General features: G+C 44.7%; 1 long non-coding RNA gene across 2 annotated transcripts; it reads right to left on the reverse strand.

Moving 5' to 3' along the window:
- Window positions 1-2,155: 2,155 nt before the first annotated feature.
- Window positions 2,156-12,428, reverse strand: LOC148007834 (uncharacterized). Of its 2 annotated transcripts, none has more exons than XR_015647576.1 (2): window positions 12,237-12,428; window positions 2,156-2,402 (listed from the first exon to the last, which is right to left on the reverse strand). It is a non-coding gene; the product is annotated as an uncharacterized LOC148007834 (long non-coding RNA). The 2 variants fall into 2 exon arrangements; XR_015647577.1 differs by lacking the exon at window positions 12,237-12,428 and adding an exon at window positions 6,875-7,007.
- Between the last annotated feature and the right edge of the window lie 4,842 nt (window positions 12,429-17,270).

Raw genomic sequence — 17,270 nt, forward strand, 5'->3', positions numbered from 1 at the left:
TCTCTATGCCTATGTAGACAGGTTCTTGAGTTGTTCTATGAAGGTCTCTGGCCACTCAATGCCATCCATGGTAGTCTGTAGTCTAGAAGTGTCCATTTCTGCTCTCCTGGTGAAACAGTCATCATTCACAGCCCATGTGGATCACTGAGTGTGGTTGCCATGCTTTTTGTCACATCCCCTGCCTGACCTACTGCCCTTGCCCATAAGTATACATCTGTCCACCATCAGTGCATGCCCAATCAGGTCCCTGCCCTGACTCAGATCTTCTAGTGTCTTCTCATGACCTTTGACCCAGTTAGGCTATGGTTAGGCGGAGTCATTTGGTATGGCTCCATTTCCTCTGTACACTCATCTTGGGTGCCCATTTCCCAGCCACATTCTGTGGGATTTCAGAAGTGGCCATGACATCTCAAACATCTGTGCTTTCTCAGCTTGTCCTTCTTCTGGAATGTCCACCTCATATTCTCCTTCCAGAAAAACAGTGGTACATAATGACTATTAGTGGCTCTTCAATCATTGCTCCTGGGCTCTCTTCTGTGTTGCTTTTCTTGACACTCTGGGTTGGGTTAATTTCTCTTTTATATTTAAATCATTGTAGACATCAGTACCCCATGGTAAGGATGTGAGTGATGATCAATTTCTACTCTAACTTGATTATATTTAGAATTATCATAGAAACACAGCTCAGGGATGCCCATGAAGATGTCTTCAGAGAGATTTAACTGAGAAAGGAAGACATACCCTGAATGTACTTATGAACTAGAGTCCCAGAGTAAATTAAAAGGAGAAAGCAATAGCATTCATCTCTCTCTGCCTCTTGGCTATAGGTGTACTCTGACAAACTGCCTCACCATCCTGTCACCATGACTTCCTGCTCTGATGAATCCCCCCCCCCCTCAACCTGTGCGCCAAAATGAACCCTTCCTCCTTTAAGTTGCTTGTCAAGTAGTTGGAATGAGAAAAAAACCAATGCACTGTGTTAGGAGAGTCAGCCTGTCTTCTCCACTTCTAGATGGAGCATCCTTGAGGATTAGCGATTGAAGTTTTATTTATAAAATACTGAGAAATGAGGTTAAATTGATGGGACCCTATGGATGGACATAAGATTGGCATAAAGATAATTGCAGTCAGTATAATACCCTGGTGTATTGAAAATTATAAACAGTAAATACCATTTTCATACTTGAAAAATGTGAGGTGTACTCCGCACCAACACTTTTCTAAACCTCACCCAGTCTCCGACAGATGAGTTTGTTCATGGAGGTACCCATGGAGGGCAGAAGACAGTGTTAGATTCTCCCCCTTCCCTGTCCCCCGGAGTTGGACTTACAGATGCTGTGAGCCACCTGATGTGGGTGAGGGGAACCGAACTCAGGTCTCCTGGATCGGGATGAGCAGCAAGTATTCTTTACTGCTGAGCCACCTCTCCAGTCCTGGGGGTGAGCGGAAGTCAGCCTGTTAACGCCTGGCTCAGGTTGCAGGTAGGAAGTGTTTTATCTGCAAGCCTTTAGGAATAGATAGCCTTGCTCCTTTCTGGGTCCTGATCACTCCTTCTTTATGCATGATATGAACTTGTGACTTGTGCTCGCTTCGGCAGCACATATACTAAAATGAACTTGTGACTTTTTTCCCAAAACTGTGGCCTAGATCCAGTGTGCTACCTATGAGCTAATGTTTTTTTTTTTAATTGTTAGGAAAGAAAAGCCAAACAAATAATATTTTGGGACACACGATACTTGTTTATCTACACTTTGCCATTAGCCAATTTCATATTATAATGGCTGAACTGACTTTAGAGGCTGAATGTCCTTTTGGCCAGCAAAACTGAATTTCATTACTGAATTCATCTTTGTACTAGGAATACTTATTGGCAGGTGTGTTTTTGTCTTTGCAAGTGACAAACAGCTAGCTGTTTTTATTTTCATTTTGTCCGTTTTTCTGAAAGGGTTAAATGATGGCTTGTGACCACCCAAGACAGAGGGGCACACGGGCAGCCTGTATCAACTCGTAGTGTAGAAGGGTGAGCATTTATCCCTGCTTTGCTCTGCACGCAGGCTCAGCATTGGGCTGTCCATCAAGTGGTACCATGGGCTTCCAACTAGCAGACTCTTATGGAGTCTGCTGGGGTACAGGTAGGAATTAGTAGGGGAAACAGTTGCCTCTAAGTTTTCTTGTTTATTAGAAAGACTGATAATAGGAACTCTGAAGCTGGAACAAGCTTCCCTAGCAGCAGTGGGAGGAATGAATGGTGAGAGGGGCCTCTTTGCTTGCAAAGGCAGTTTCAGCTGACAGGCACATCGCAGGAACCAGTGTTGACTGTGGACTTGGAAGACTCCAGGCATAGGCTCGTCATGCTTGTTCATCTGCACGATGGGCGTGTCTCCAATGGGAAGAGAACAGGACTGAAATGGAGTCACAGGAAATGCAAAATCAATGCCCACATGGAGGAGTCAGCTAAAGGCTGCCACTGCTTACACCCACGATAGGAGAGGACTGAAACAGGGCCTACTCATGAAACCCTGCATGAAATCCTTGGCTGCCTTTATCTGTCAGAAGCTGTGCCCTCATCTGGCTTCTCTAGTTGGCCAGCATGCTATCCACTCTAGAATGGGCAAACAAAGACTTCAAAACTGGCTGATTTCTATAAGGTCAGATCTCTTTCTCTGATGACTCTGATTCTTTGAAAATGATCCCAGGATAGTGTTATTTGCTCATCACCCATCCACATGTCCCCCAGCATCAGTCTGCCACAGCTGTATAGACAGCTGCAGAGACTGTGTGATCTGCTGGTGACATGCTCAGGTACATAGGGTGCCCAGCTTTCTTGGTTTTCCTGAGATGAAGGGATTTCCTGGGGTAACAGACTTGAAATAACAGCACTGGGAAAGTCCTACACAAATGAGGAGTTGGTGTTCATTCCCTGGGGAGCTAACCTAGTATCTGGAATATTAGTGGCCCCTGGGGAGTGACTTTACCCATAGGAATTGGCTAAACACACTTTTACTTATCCATTTGTTCCATTTGAGGAAGGCCAGACATGTAGATGTGAGCTCAGGTTTCATAACCTGGTAATTTGTCAGCTCTCAGCTTTTCTCTCAGTTGCCTGGAGCTTCCGCTTATTCCCTGTATAGCATGGCTCTTAGGACTCACCCACTCCTAGGCTCCATTTTCAGATTAAATGGGAAATGAAAAATTTTCATTGGATATGCTTAGTAGGGTCTGGGGGACTGCTAGAAAACCCAGACCTCAACCCCAAGCAAGCTCCATCTTCCCATGCTGGAAGACATGGGCTTTGACATTTCCTTAACTTGAGAAGGTGTAGCAAACTGAGTTTGTATGCACAGGAAACATTTCCAAAGGGAAATGAGCTTGGAGTTTTACATGTCAAACTGCTGAGTTAGTAGTGGTTGGTAGTGGTCCTCCACCGGGACAGATGTGCCCTTCCTGGCACCTGGTACAGATGCTGCTAAACATTCTACAACACACAGAACAGGTCCAATGAGCAGGAATGTGCTAAGATGGCCACAGTGACAGTCCTGAGAGATCCATTATAGGGAGGAAGATAAGCTCCTGAGCTGGAGGGTGGTATGACACATGGAATGTTCTAGAAGGCTGACTTACCTTGTGCCTCCTCTTTCAGTTCTGTCACAGGAGAGCCATTGCACACACGAGACTTACATTGTGTCAGTTGTTAAAGGGCTTGCCAAAGCTTACAGAACAGGAAAGCTGGGTACTCTTTGGAACTTGTAGAAGATTCTATTGCAAGGTTTTGGCAAAGAATCATTCTAAGCAGCAAAAGCTTCGCCTCCTCTACCCCAGAACAACCTTCTTCATAAGAAGCACTCACTTTATTTCAGGGGTCAGCCTGGAGCCTAGCTAGCATTAGTGCTAAGAAACTTACTGGCCCTATGCAGAGATACTTGGAAAATGCTAAAAAGAAACTTTATGTTAAGAGGAATATTAGCCTCACCAGAAAGCTTGCAAAGAGAGCAACAAGAAGCCTTTACCCAAAACCCCCAAATACTAAAATTTTAGCACATTTGCTTATTATTTTCCCCCTCTCTGTGGAAATACTGCTGTTGTTGTCACTTGGGAATGAATTGCACACACAGTGTCAGTTTGTCTAAATACTTCAATATCACACACCCTTGCACAGTGACCAAAGTATGGGGATTATCTCTGAGACAGCATTAAGATCTCTTCAGGCCTCCTTTAGACCTTACCCAGTCCCCTGCTGATGTCCTTTCCAGAAGACATTTATCTCTCTGTCCATGAGCTAGTCTGTCTGTCTGTCCTACTGCTCATCACGTAGGTTTCCCCCTGGTCAGGGTGTTATCTGCCTGACTTCTCTGCTGCCCGGTCGTTTGTTTGGATTTAGTTGTTTCTAACTAAGCATCTTAGGAAGGGGCGTTTTGAAAATTTCTCATGAAATTTCCACCTACTGGTCTTAGTGCCCATTTATTCTTCTTACCTGAATGACAATTCTGTTGGCTGTCTGGTGTGTGACTTCCATCTCCCCTCAACTTCTGCACCTCATTAGACTTCTGCTGCTAGCAAGAGCCACACCCTCTCTCTTTTATTTGGTTGATTTTATGTGTTGTAACCTATTGCTATCCTTATTGCTTCTGTTTTCTGTTTATTCAGACCTGGCCACTGGCACTCCCTTATAGCTGTGTCCTCATAGCACCCAGCTACCTGCCCACCATCTTTTCCTCAGCAGCTTGGAAATGAGTCATCTCTCTAAGGAGACCTCCAACCTATTGGAGACTGACAGTGACATGCCAGGATCTGGCTCTACACGTATCTGACACAATGGTTTTCTTTAAGAAATTCTCTAGATTGGCAATGTCTGCTTTTGCTTGCTTTAGGTGTAGCCTCAAGTGCCCGGGTATGGATGCAATGTGTGTTTAAGTTGCTTGGCTTAGGTGCAACTCAATGGTAAAAGCACCAGATGAGCTTACACCAAGGCCCCAAGTTCAATTCCTAGCACCAGAACGCACAAATAGACAAAAGTCAGTGGCTAGCTCTTTGATTTCTTCAGATAGTTTTGTTACTGATTTGAAGTGACCTAGGCTTATCTGTTTCTGCTCACATCCTCTTCATGCTTTTGTTCCTTTATTAATTATTGACTCTGTGAGTTAAGACTGTGATTTATGCAAGATCGATACATAAATCAACCCTAGGGATTGCTCCTTCCACTCACACCCCATCGTTCTTCCAACCTTCTTTCCTTCTCCATACATACTAGTCTCATTGATTTCTGGTTTAACCTTTCTGTTGTTTTTCCTCACAAATGAGGCAAACAAATTTTACCATCTTATTCTTTCTTTGCAATATCTATATCTATATCTATATCTATATCTATATCTATATATATCCTTCTTTGCATTTTATTCTTTCATTTGACAATATACCATGAAAAATCACTAATACGCAGGCAGCTTCTTTCACATAGAACAGCTCTTTAGTCATTCCATTGAGCAGATGCGATGGAGTTCATTCAGCCACTCTCTTTCATGTGGCCTCAAGGCTGTTCCCACCATCTTGCAGTTTAATACTGCAGTAAGTGACCTTACACGTTTCTATTTCCACAATGATGAAGGCATGTCTTTAGGGAAGATTCCAGAAGATGGACAGCTCTAAAAGCAAAATATGAGCATGCAAGGCCTTCTTGACTATTGCCTTGTTCCTCCTCTGGTTTTATTCTTGCCAGCCATGTGCCTGAGAGAGTCTTCCTTCAGCGTCACCCACAAAATGGTTATCATACTGCAATTTTCACACTCAGATTAATAAGGAAGTCCTCTGACCTGGACACGGGGGAAAGACTATGTGTGACTGCATCCCATGTAACTACCATGCAATTGAAGTCTGTTTTTCTGCACATAGCTTTGAGACATAGTGCCCGGGTGCCCCATATCCATATAATTGCTGCACCTTCCTCCACATAGCCCACCCCAGCTCTGACAGGTAAAGGGGGACTGAAGAACCCATTGTTTTGTTGGGTACAATTCTCCAACAACACCCTTTGTTGTAACAGTAAATATGAGCAGGGTCTAGAGGCATCCAGAAGTGTGCATTGTTTTCCCAGGGTCTGTGTGATCTGAAGAAGAGCGACTGTTTCCATTTCATGACTGTGGGGAGATCCCTTTGGCACCTGGACACCTCCCTCAGGAGGAGTCCTAGGGGGCTGCACTTGAGCACTCATTATCCATTTTGACATGCCAGAGACCCGAGTTTAGTAGCTGGGAGGATGGAGCAGCTAGAATGGGAGCCACGGGACTCCTCTGTGCCAGAGTAGGGAAGAAATTCCTTAAGAAACAAGAAGCAAAATAACAACGTAGGTTACATGAATGTCTATGTAGCATAAGGCTCTAGAAACTCTAAGAGAGAAGTTTCCTTTTGTAACCGTGTTCAGTAAGAAGTCAGTGCATAGCCAAACACCCAATGTCGCCATCCTTGAAAAGTTATACATACATACATACATACATACATACATACATACATAATATATACACCTACCTATCTCTCTCTCTCTATCTATGTACATCTACATCTTTCCTATTTATCTTATCTGTCTGTCTTCTGTCTGTCTGTCTATCTATCTATCTATCTATCTATCTATCTATCTATCTATCTACATCTATATATCTGCCTGCCTAGCAGGGTGGTATATGTGTTAAGTAAGCAAAGGCGAATGGGAGAACGCTACTGTTTATGAGAGTACAGGATGCTGCTCTGTAGTCTGTGTTCAATGACAGAACAAGTGAGGTGAAGCTGTAGGGGACTGAGATGAGACCCAGGCAAGGATGTACAGAGAAGAAAGCATACCATCCTCCAATACCCAGTGGTGATCCCAACCCTGTGAACCACTCACCAAGAGCCATATGCAATGATGCCAGAAGGAAGGTGTTGGCCAGGCTGTGCTCTTTGATTAGCTTTGAGCAAAACTAAAACTCAGGATCTGTGTTTGAACAACACGTTCCAATTTGTTAATCAGAACATTTAAAGAGATGCAGATGGATGATGTACAGAGGGAAGTGAAACACAGAAAATGTACAAAATAATTGAAATGAAACTTATGTGTCAATGATGTTGGGTAAGGACAGAGATACTGTCCCGTGAAGCCCTTGTTTATACATCAACATAGTCTTATAAAAAACTTAAAAAGTTAACAAAATATGAGCAGAGTTACAAGGTAACTCTCAGGATAGGAGAAAAGGAGGAGAATAAAAAAGTTGGCTTTTGCCAAAGCAGAAGGCAGAGGTGAATTCATAGCTTTAAATTTTTCATTCACTAGTATGAGGAGGAAAATGAGCTGTCAAGAGACAAGTCCAACAGAATCATGACTATAACTCTAGAAAGAATTCTCTCATTGGGGGCTTCCTTCGCTTTTGTGGACACATGGGAATCCCTATTCTTGTAACCAGTGGCGGAACATTCTGTAGCGCAGAATATTCTACATTATTTAAACCACTCCCCAAACATATCTAGGTTTTTATTTTTATTTTTTTATTTTGAGAAAGGATTTAATGTAGCTAAGGGATGGATTTGAAATTGACAGTAGCCAAAGATAGACTTCAGGTTCAGATCTTCTACCCTCTACTTCCTGAGGGCTGGGTTTGCAGGTGTGGGCCACCATGCCAGTTTATGCCTTGCTGGGAATCCAGCTCCTGGCTTTTTGTGTAGTAGGTATGAACTGTATCAATTGAGCTACTTTGCAAGCCCTATTAATGTTTTCTTTTCAACTCTGGGTAGTACTGCAGTGGGCAACCTGCCTAGACATTTTGTGAAATGTACCAATATTTCAATAGCTATTATGTGTTAACTCTGTAATTACTGGCTCAAAGACAATGTGTATTCAAAGTACTCATTACACATGTCTCTTAAAAGATGACATTGACCTAAATACCCATCAGCTTTGATACCGTACATTATATCGGTGTGCTAGTTGGTTTTGTCTAGGTGTACACCTAGACACATCTGAGAAGAAGAAATCCTTTGCGTTCAGCTTTTTATCTTTTATTTTTATTTTATGTGCGAGTGTTTTGTCTTCAGGCATGTCTGTATGATGGCTGGTGCCTGCAGAAGTCAAAAGGTGGCACTGACCCCTTCGGACTGGAGTTGTGAATGGTTGTGAGTCATCATGTGGGTGCCGGGGTTGGAATCTTGGTTCTCAGCAAGAACAAGTCCTCTTAACCATTGAGTCAACCCTCCAGCCTAGAAGATGGAATCTTAATTTAGGAAACAACCCCATAAGACTAGACTAGGTAAGTCTGTGAGGCATTATCTTGATTAATGATTTATGTGAAGTGCCACCCCTGTCAGGTAATCTTAGAAGAAAGCAGGTTGTACAGTCTTGGAGGGCAAGCCAATAATCAGTACTCCTCAATGACCTCAGCTTCAGTTTCTACATCCAGGTTCCTGTTCTGACTTCCCTCCATGATGGATTGTAATTGCGATATTTAAGGTGAAATCAACCCTTTTGTCCCCAAGTTGCTTCTTGACAGGTGTCTTTATCACAGAAATCCTGACTAAGACAATTGGTAAACTGGACAATTGTCTTGTTTGTGCTGTTTGGGTCACTGAGAAGATGGCTTTGGGAGCAGTGATTCTCCCCACCTCAGATGTTCCAGGTGTCCTCCTGCTCCAGGTGTCCTCCTTCTCCAGGTGTCCTCCTACTCCTGCTGTCCTGGTTCAGGCTGGCCCCTTAGCTCTATAATGGAGAGACTAACAAATATTATGTTGCTAAGGATATCTTTGAGAACAGCTGGAAAGTAAACAACTTCCAACATATGTTATTATTGTTTATCCCATGGCACAGAAGCACCTGTAGAGGGGACAGGAAGCCAGAGGATCAGCCATGGGAAGCTCATCCTAGGAGAGAAAGCTCAACCTGGAACTCCAGCTGACTGCCTGGGCTTCCCCTGTTAATTTCTACTGAATCTTTTAAGCCCCCGATTTAATCACATTACCTTTTGTTTGCTCTCTTTATTAGACTACTGTGGCCATCTCTGTTGGCCGTGGTGGCTGCCCGATTTGACGATGCTTCTCTGTCTATCTGCTGCTTCTTTCAGTCTGCTGCTTGGTGTTTGTTCTGTCTCCGTTTGCTTGCTGTATGCTTAATAAACCCGTGCATTCTAACTTGAAAGCGCGGTTGTCACTATTGTTCTCTGAGCCATACTGAACACTTTGTGGGTCGCTGTTCAGTTACAGTCTCCCTTACACAATACTTTTTCAGGTCTTGTTGTTGTTTTGTTTTTGTTTTTGTTTTTTGACAGAAATCAATGGGGAAATGCCAATGCATTTTTATTTCGAATTGCGTTTACCTGAATCGCTTTTGTGAGTGAGCATGTTTGCCTGATTAAATGTGCCCTGTGGAGGATCTGGCTACACTAATGCTTGTAACCCTTTCTTCCTGATGGTAATGGTGCTGTGAGAAAATGCTTGACAGGAACAATCTAGGAAAGGAAAGATTTATTTTGGCTTACGATCTCAGTCCATCATGGAAGAGAAGGCATGACACCTGGAGTGGCTCTTGTCTGTGGCACTGGAAGCATAAGGCAGTCTGTCACATCACAGTGGCAGGTAGGAGACCAGGCAGTGGCCAGCGTCTAGCTCATAAAAGCCTGCAATGACCCATGGCCATGTCTCCCACCCTCTAAAGCTCCACAATCCTCAAGAACAGAATCTCTTATCAGATGCAGGTGCTCTAATATGGGAGCCTTGAAGGGACATTTTTCAGTCAGACCCTCACAATGCTCTTGGAAGAATGCTGTTAGCTTACTGTTGGCGTCTGCCACCATTCTCAACCTGTAGGTCACGACTTCTTGGGTGAGAGGTCAAATGACCCTTTCATATGGGTCACCTAAGACCATTGGAGAAAACAAGATATTTTCTTTATAATTCATAAAAGTAGCAAAATTGCAGCTATGAAATAGCAATGAAAATAACTTTATGGCTAGGGGGTCACCACAGCATGAGAACTTTTATTAAAGAGTTGCAGCATTAGGAAGGTTGAGACCCACTGATTTAGAGGTTTAAGTGTCAAAACTATCATCTTTTAATTTGAGTTTTGTTTAATATTTTGAAATATTACTGATATGTTTTTTAATATTACTTTGAAAGAACTTTTCCCATCCTAAACAATGTAAATGTTTCTCCTTTTCTGTTTTGTATACATTTATTATGCTGAAAAAAATTAGACATAAACATCCCTAGTGTATATAGTGTATGTCTTGGGAGTGGAGTGGATTTTATTACTTTTCTTCTCTCTCAAAGGAGAGTTCACTTGTTTTCTTTAGATAGGAACTCACTATATTGCCCAGCCTGGCCTGGGAGATGATTTCCTCTTGCCTCAGCCCCTTGAGTGCTGGGATGGCATGCAGGCGCCACCACATGTAGTCGGGATAGTTGACATTCTTTGCAATTTAAAAAAAAATCATTAAGAAAAAAAACATGAATAGGTTTAGCAATGATGCTTCCAAACCTTCACACATGGAGAGCAAGCAGGGAAACTAATGAAAAAGCAAAGTGTAAAACAGTCTCTACAAACCACTTACCCCGCTTAGCAATACAAGAGTGTATATAAAAGGAATCACTCTTGGCTCACACAGTCCACATGTGGGGTCCAGGAATCTGAAAGATGACAGCCTGGTGTGTGTGTGTGTGTGTGTGTGTGTGTGTGTGTCTGTCTGTCTGTCTGTCTGTCTGTCTGTCTCAGGGAGGTGGAGGTGGTGGGTAGGCAATGGCCCAGAGGCCAGGAACCTGGTAAGAGCTGGAAGCCCGTGCTTAGTCTCTGGCTGGGCCAGTAGCTCTCTTTTATGCCCTGGGCTTCTGTGCAAAGCATGTCCAGAACCGATGCAGCAGCGAAGCCGCCAATGCATCATGGGTCGCACACTACCAGAAATGCCTCAGTTTCCTTGCACGTCTGATTTTGAATGAAATGTTTGTTTATGAGTGTTTGGGAAACTTTATTGTTGCCAAAGTTTTTATGGCCTCATTCAGAGTCATGACCACCATCTAAGAAGCTGGGCTCTTAGGCCCATAGCAAGGCTTCCATTTCTGATGAAGACATGGTAAGTGCAATATTTTAGTGGACCCTTGAACAAATTAAATGAGGCTCTTTCCCCCAGTGCCTGCAAATAGAAGTTCTTTCCCCAGGGAGTGTGGGCTGTTCAGTTGACGAGTAGTAGAAGCAGTTAAGCCTTGGACCCCACCATGCAGGATCACCTTCCTCCTGGTATTCGAGAAGCATGGGTAGAAACTGTGGGAGTTCCTAAGCAAATTAGCTCTTCGGTTTTCAAGCATTAAAAAAATGAGTCAAATATAATAATGAATTTATAGAAAATTCTGGCAAACACACCATGCCATACCCCCTCCTCTCATAAATTTCTGTTCATAGCACCTCCCAGAGATGAGGGCAGTGACCATTGCATTACGAACATAGCATTCAAATTAATATCCAGTTAACGCCACACAGTACTGCATATGGCATGATGACAGAGTGTTCCCACTGTGACACAGGTGCACAACTCTGGCAAAGGTGGCATGTGTAATTCTTGCTATTGTTTCGCTTGCTTCTTACTGAGCAGTGCTGCAGAAGATAATTTACATGGTTGTCCTCAGTGGTGCCATTTTAAAAGCACTTTAATGTACCCTTACCAACTTAGGTATCCATCAAAGCCCTTCTCCCAGCACACTGTAATTTTTCACAATACATCCTTGGCCCAGCTGTGAGTTCACTGAAGACTGACACCAGATGCTGGTATGTCCATGGCCCTAGCTCAGAACCTACTGTGAAATCATATTAATGGTTAGTAATTATTAGGCAGTTAGTGTGCTCTAGATTCCTTAAAGGGCCTCTTAAAGCAATGGGCACGGTAGCAGCAAGTGTGCCCTATGGGCTTTGAACAGCATTCTCTGAGAAAGAAGCCAGGGCTTCTTGGAGGAATGCGTGGTTTCAGGGCTGGAGCAGAAAATAAATAAAGTGTAGGGGCTGGAGAGATGGATCAGGAGTTAAGAGTATGCACTGCTCTTGCAGAGGACCTAAGTCCTGTTTTCAACACCCAGTTTGGATGACTAACAACCTCCTTTGACTCCATCTTCAAGGAAATCTGATGCTTTAGCCTCTGTGGGCACCCACACTCACCTGTACACACACACACACACACACACACACACACACACACATACACACACACACACTTAAAAATAATAAAAAAATCTTTATAACTTACATCCACACCTCATTTAAATGTCCAGAGAGTTCCTGTATTTTCTTCCTCTGAAGTCATGAATGGTAACGGCCGAAGAGGTTGGCCCAAGTCCCCAAGAAAGCAGGCAGCTAAGCCAGGACAGAGTAAAGGCTCTGGAACCTTCCCTTGCAGATAATCTCAAGACATGCTTAGGAAAGTAAGGAGTGAGGGGCTGGGCTCTCTGCACAACCTGGTTATTATATCCAGACCTGCTTGGTTCTGCACAGCCCATAGAAAACCACTGAGCTCCCCAGGAAGTAGGAATGTGGAACTGAGGAAATGAAGCTGTTTTCTTCCTCAAATTAATATAGAACAATGAGGGACTTAATCATGCTTTGGGTTTCACAGTTTCTCTAGTTGCCATAGTAACCCAGAAGAGACATTTAAAAGTACATTTTGTTTGACCTTGTTCTATTTGATGGATGGATGTGGAGCAGTCTAGTTCAGGCGATGTGGATGGCGTCCATTCTGGGGTTGGCCACCAGAGGGCGAGCAGTGTCCTTTGCCAAGCTCTCAAGCTAGTGGCATTCAGAGAAGGATGGATTCAGAACATGTAGGGGCCATGAGCAAGCCAGAGCTACTTTTAGGGCAAGCCATTTCCCTTGTGATTTCCCTTTGAAGCACCCATCAAGGATGTCTGCTGCACCAGATTCTTGGAGACGTAGCTATCCTGGGCTTGACTGGGCTCTGTCAAGGCTGTGGGCACCTCCTGCAGGCTGTTAGTGCTCTGCTCTTGTTGGCCGTGGTCAGGCCCACCCGGAGGGGCATGTAGAGTGGGTGTGGTCTGCTGCGATTTAATAAACCCTCCCTAGCAGAACCTATGTGTCCTCTGCCCAGAGCCTCTCTTGTCTTGGGGTTGGGCCACTGTGTCCAACTGAGGAGAGTCTGGGTACCTCCAAAGTATTGTAGGCAATTACAGTTTTGCGATGACATCCTAAGGGTGGAAGGCCATCTCTCCCCCAGTCTTGGTGGCTTCAGTGTTCTTTATTTTTTTTCCTGTTGTATAAAGAGGCCATTATTCTGTTTACAGAAAGGCCTGCCCAAGAAAGTGTGTTTTCAGAAAAGGGTCCCTTCCATAGCTTGGTCCTTTATTTTTTTTAATTGGCTCTTCTGTAAGATCCCCTGTGGTGACCTTTGACCCCTTCCCTCTTCCTCACCTCCCTGCTCTAACGGGCAACATCTTTGCTTTTCCTCTCCTCATTTGAGGAGGATCAGAGACCCACACTTGACACTCTAGCCTCACTTTCCCACAAGGGATTTTCGTGGACAGCCACTATGCTGTATTCATAGTAGGAGGCTAGGAGTCCGGTAAACAGTGATCCCACTGCCGAGAGTTCCCACAGCTTAGCATCCCATTCGTGGCCTCCCTCCTGTTTTTTCCCTCCCTAGGTGGCCCTGTCTGTCTGTCTGTCTGTCTGTCTGTCTCTCTGTCTGTCTGTCTGACTGACAGGCTGGCTTCCTGGCCCTTTGCCTTCCCCCTCTGTCCTCCAGTAGCCTTCCTGAAACATCAGCTTGGCAATTGGGTCTTCAAAGGGCCACACTCCTTCAGAAGTTCCACAAGCTCATCTCAGGCTACAGCAGGCTGGACCGGAACAGGAGCAGTTGGATAAAAGCACAACAAGATGGAGTCAGTCATTTCAGGAAAAGCACTACGTCCTTCTGACCAGGCCTCATCAGGTCTGCCCAGCCTCAGTGGTTACTGGATCTATGTGGCACCATAGGTGGGGGCTGGCCTGAGGTCTGGCTCTGTGGTAGGAGAAGCATACGTGCGTGAGTCTCCCATCATAGCTTGTCCCGCTCTCCTTCCTCCTCTCAGCCTTCTGCATCTGGCTCCCTGCCACCATGGTCCACGAGGCAGGACAGCCTGGGGAGAAAGAGGGAACAAATATAGCATTGGCCCTGAGAAATGCTTCTTCCCAAGGACCCATGCCAGCACGATTAGATATCTGTAGGAGTTACGTTTCAGTGCGTAACACTAACCATCCATCAATAGTGACATTCCGTGTTGATAGATCGGTGCTGTGTGCAGGTGGTCAAGTAGGTAAGAGACTACGTGTGGCCAAAATTTAAAGATCCCCAGGTGTTTGGATTGGAGAAGGCATACTCCTGAGCAACTTAACTTCAAAGGCTTCTGTAGAAAGTAAGATTTATTAAGATTTACGAGCCAGCTGCAGTGACGTGATGATGTATTAAAGTCCTTTAAGAATAAAACCAGCACTGCCCAGTGATCTTGCCATCCACAACCCTATTTGTGAGCGTGTGCCCCTTCTCTCTGTGTCATTAGAAACAATGATTTGCTCTGCAAGAATTGATCGCTCTGTAATACTGTTTAAGGGAAGCAGAGTGGCCAGCTTGAATAGCCAGTTTGCTGGTTTCATTTATTCATTCCAGCAAAGGTCTAGGTTGTAGTTCCAATCAGGACCGCTAGGTGGTGTGCTCTGAGGCTGCCAGCCTGAGAGCCAGGGAAGAGAATAGAGCTCGCCCAGAGGTTAGAGATGGTTTCCTTTGGTAGGTGACTGGCCTGCTCTGGGTAACTGGGTGGTGAGGCTTCTCTAATGAAGGCAGGCATCTAGAAGAAACTTTTTTCCCCCTGCTTGGTAATAACAATCACCCCAATGGAGTTCCACCTGGATCTCTGGTGGGCGTCCCTTTGGGGTGGTTAAGTAGCTTGCATTCAGAGATGGAGGAGGTGGGAGATGAATTCAAGGAAAGAAGAAAAGAGGTGGGGTGGTTACATAGAGCCCCGAGTCCAAGCCCTGAGCCCAACCGCATAGCGTGCGATCTCATCAGAGCATCTTTGTAGAGAGGACGGTGTAGGATACACAGGTGAGACAGGTCTGACCCCATGCTGGCGGCATGTGAGAACACAGTCACAAGTGAAAACTTCACTTGACAATGGAGGCAGAGATGGGGGTGATTCAGTCTCAAGCCAAGGGGCACCAGAAACTGGAAGAGCAAAGGAAGGCGACTCCCTTGGGGGATTTGGGGAGAGTAGCCCTGTGGACACATCAGTGCCAGGTTTTATCTCTGGACTGGGTGGGGGAGGGGTAAATTCTGACTCAAGCACGTGGATTTGTCATTGCAGGCCCAGGGTATTACATAAGTATGAGAGAGAGCTAAGGTAGAAACCCACACCACTGAGCAAGAGGTGGCTATGTGGTTGGTTACCTGGGGACATGTAAGTGGTTTCCCAGGAGCAGGTAAATCTTGGCCTGCTTTTTTTTTTTTTTTTTGGACAGAGTTTCTCTGTGTCTTCCTGCCTGCCTTGGAACTCCCTCTGTTTAAGGCTGGCCTTAAACTTAGAGATCTGCCTGCTTCTGCCTCCTGAGTGCTGGAATTAAACATGTGCTACCCTGGCTACTCCTGCTTGTTAAGTAGGAACTGAGGACTCCTGCCTTGGTATTGCTGGAGTCGAGTTGGGTCCTATTGGGTCTCCTCCTGTTGGAGGAGACATACAAGAAACCATTTATTTTTCCGGGGGCCATGTTGAAGGGTTCCTGAGTGACAGTGTCATCTCTCTACTCCTGTATCTTCAGTCATTTCCTCTAAACAGGAACACAGATGATCCACAAGAGAACAAGGTTTATTTTGTCTTCTAAAATTCAGCCCAGAATTTGAGAATGAGTGCAGTATGTCAGACAAGCTTTGTGAACACACACATGTACATTCACATACATTACTATAGCTCAGCTTGGACCATCCAAACTGTCCTGGAGCCTGGTCCTTTAATCCTGCTCTATTTAAAACATGGAGGGAAAGGATACTGGATTCTTGTTTTTGTCCAGAGAGAGGATGTTCCCTTTCTCACCATCTCCATCCAGACCCTCATCCCCACTCAAGTAATTATTCAGAGACATCTTGGAGTCTTGCCTTCTTATTGCTGAGGCCAGTGGGACAGTGACAACTCTACTAAAGACTAAGAAGAGGCTGCGGGCCAGGTGACAGCTCACGCCATGGCTGAATCTGGCCTGACAGTAGGAGAGGCTGCGTGAGCAAGGTGGGAAGGTATGGTGGCGGCTTGGACTCTTTTCTTGTCACATCCTCTCGGGGTTTTAGGTTGCATGCAATCACCCACTCCTCTCCTGGGAACCTACAGGAAGACCTTGTTACTTTGTGATGGGATGCAGGCTCTATGAGTTAGGGCAGGAATTGACGTTCATGCGGAAGACAGTAATGGAGTCAGAGCGCCTCAGACCTCAACAAGAGGGAGGTGGCATTGTGTCACTTGCCACCAGGAGGGACCAGCCATGGAAGTCTTGGTGTCAGAGGACAATGGCCATCTGCCGCCTCAAGCCTCCACCTAAAACCACAGCTTAATTATGGGCTTGCAAGTCATTTTGCAGTGTACAGCTTCCAGTAAACATTAGAAGGCTGACTTTTCCTCATTCAGCTTATGCTTTTGAAAGATGGCCTCAAACAAAAAGATCCTATCTGTATGTTGTGCTTTAATTTATTTTCACCTTTTTTTCTCCTTCGGAGACCCCTAGTGTATCCTCATTTTGTTTACTACAAATTAAGCTTGGCTGATTGTTTACCAGTCTGCAGGTCCCTGTGTGTTGCTTGGTACTTTCACTCTTCCTTTCTTTCTTTCTTTTTTTTTTTTTTCCAGTAGTCCCAACCTGGGATTCATTTGCAAGAGGCCCTAATCTGCATGAGAATTGGACAATTAACTTTTGATTAACCACCTAGTTCTTTTTGAAACCACAGTGTATAGGATACTCTGCATTTAAATAATTTCCCTTAAATTGGGAGCAGGCCTTTCATTAAGCCAGTGAGTTTGACTAAACAACAACATTTGGAGATAATCAGGGTCAAAACAATAGGCAAGAAGGCAGGGCTAGAATGTCATCTTTAAATATAACAGCAGAGATAAAGGCCCCAAGATTGCGCCTTATCAAAACACAAAAAAATCAAAGCTCTCTCTTGTCTATGGCAAAATACAGAGGCCCCAGTGATGTCAGTGGCCATTGTCTGGCCATAGGCACAGCAGGATTGGCATTCAGGGGGCCCAGTCTA

This window comes from Rattus norvegicus, chromosome 1 (assembly GCF_021556685.1).
Source record: "Rattus norvegicus strain SHRSP/BbbUtx chromosome 1, alternate assembly SHRSP_T2T, whole genome shotgun sequence".
Lineage (NCBI taxonomy): Eukaryota > Metazoa > Chordata > Mammalia > Rodentia > Muridae > Rattus > Rattus norvegicus.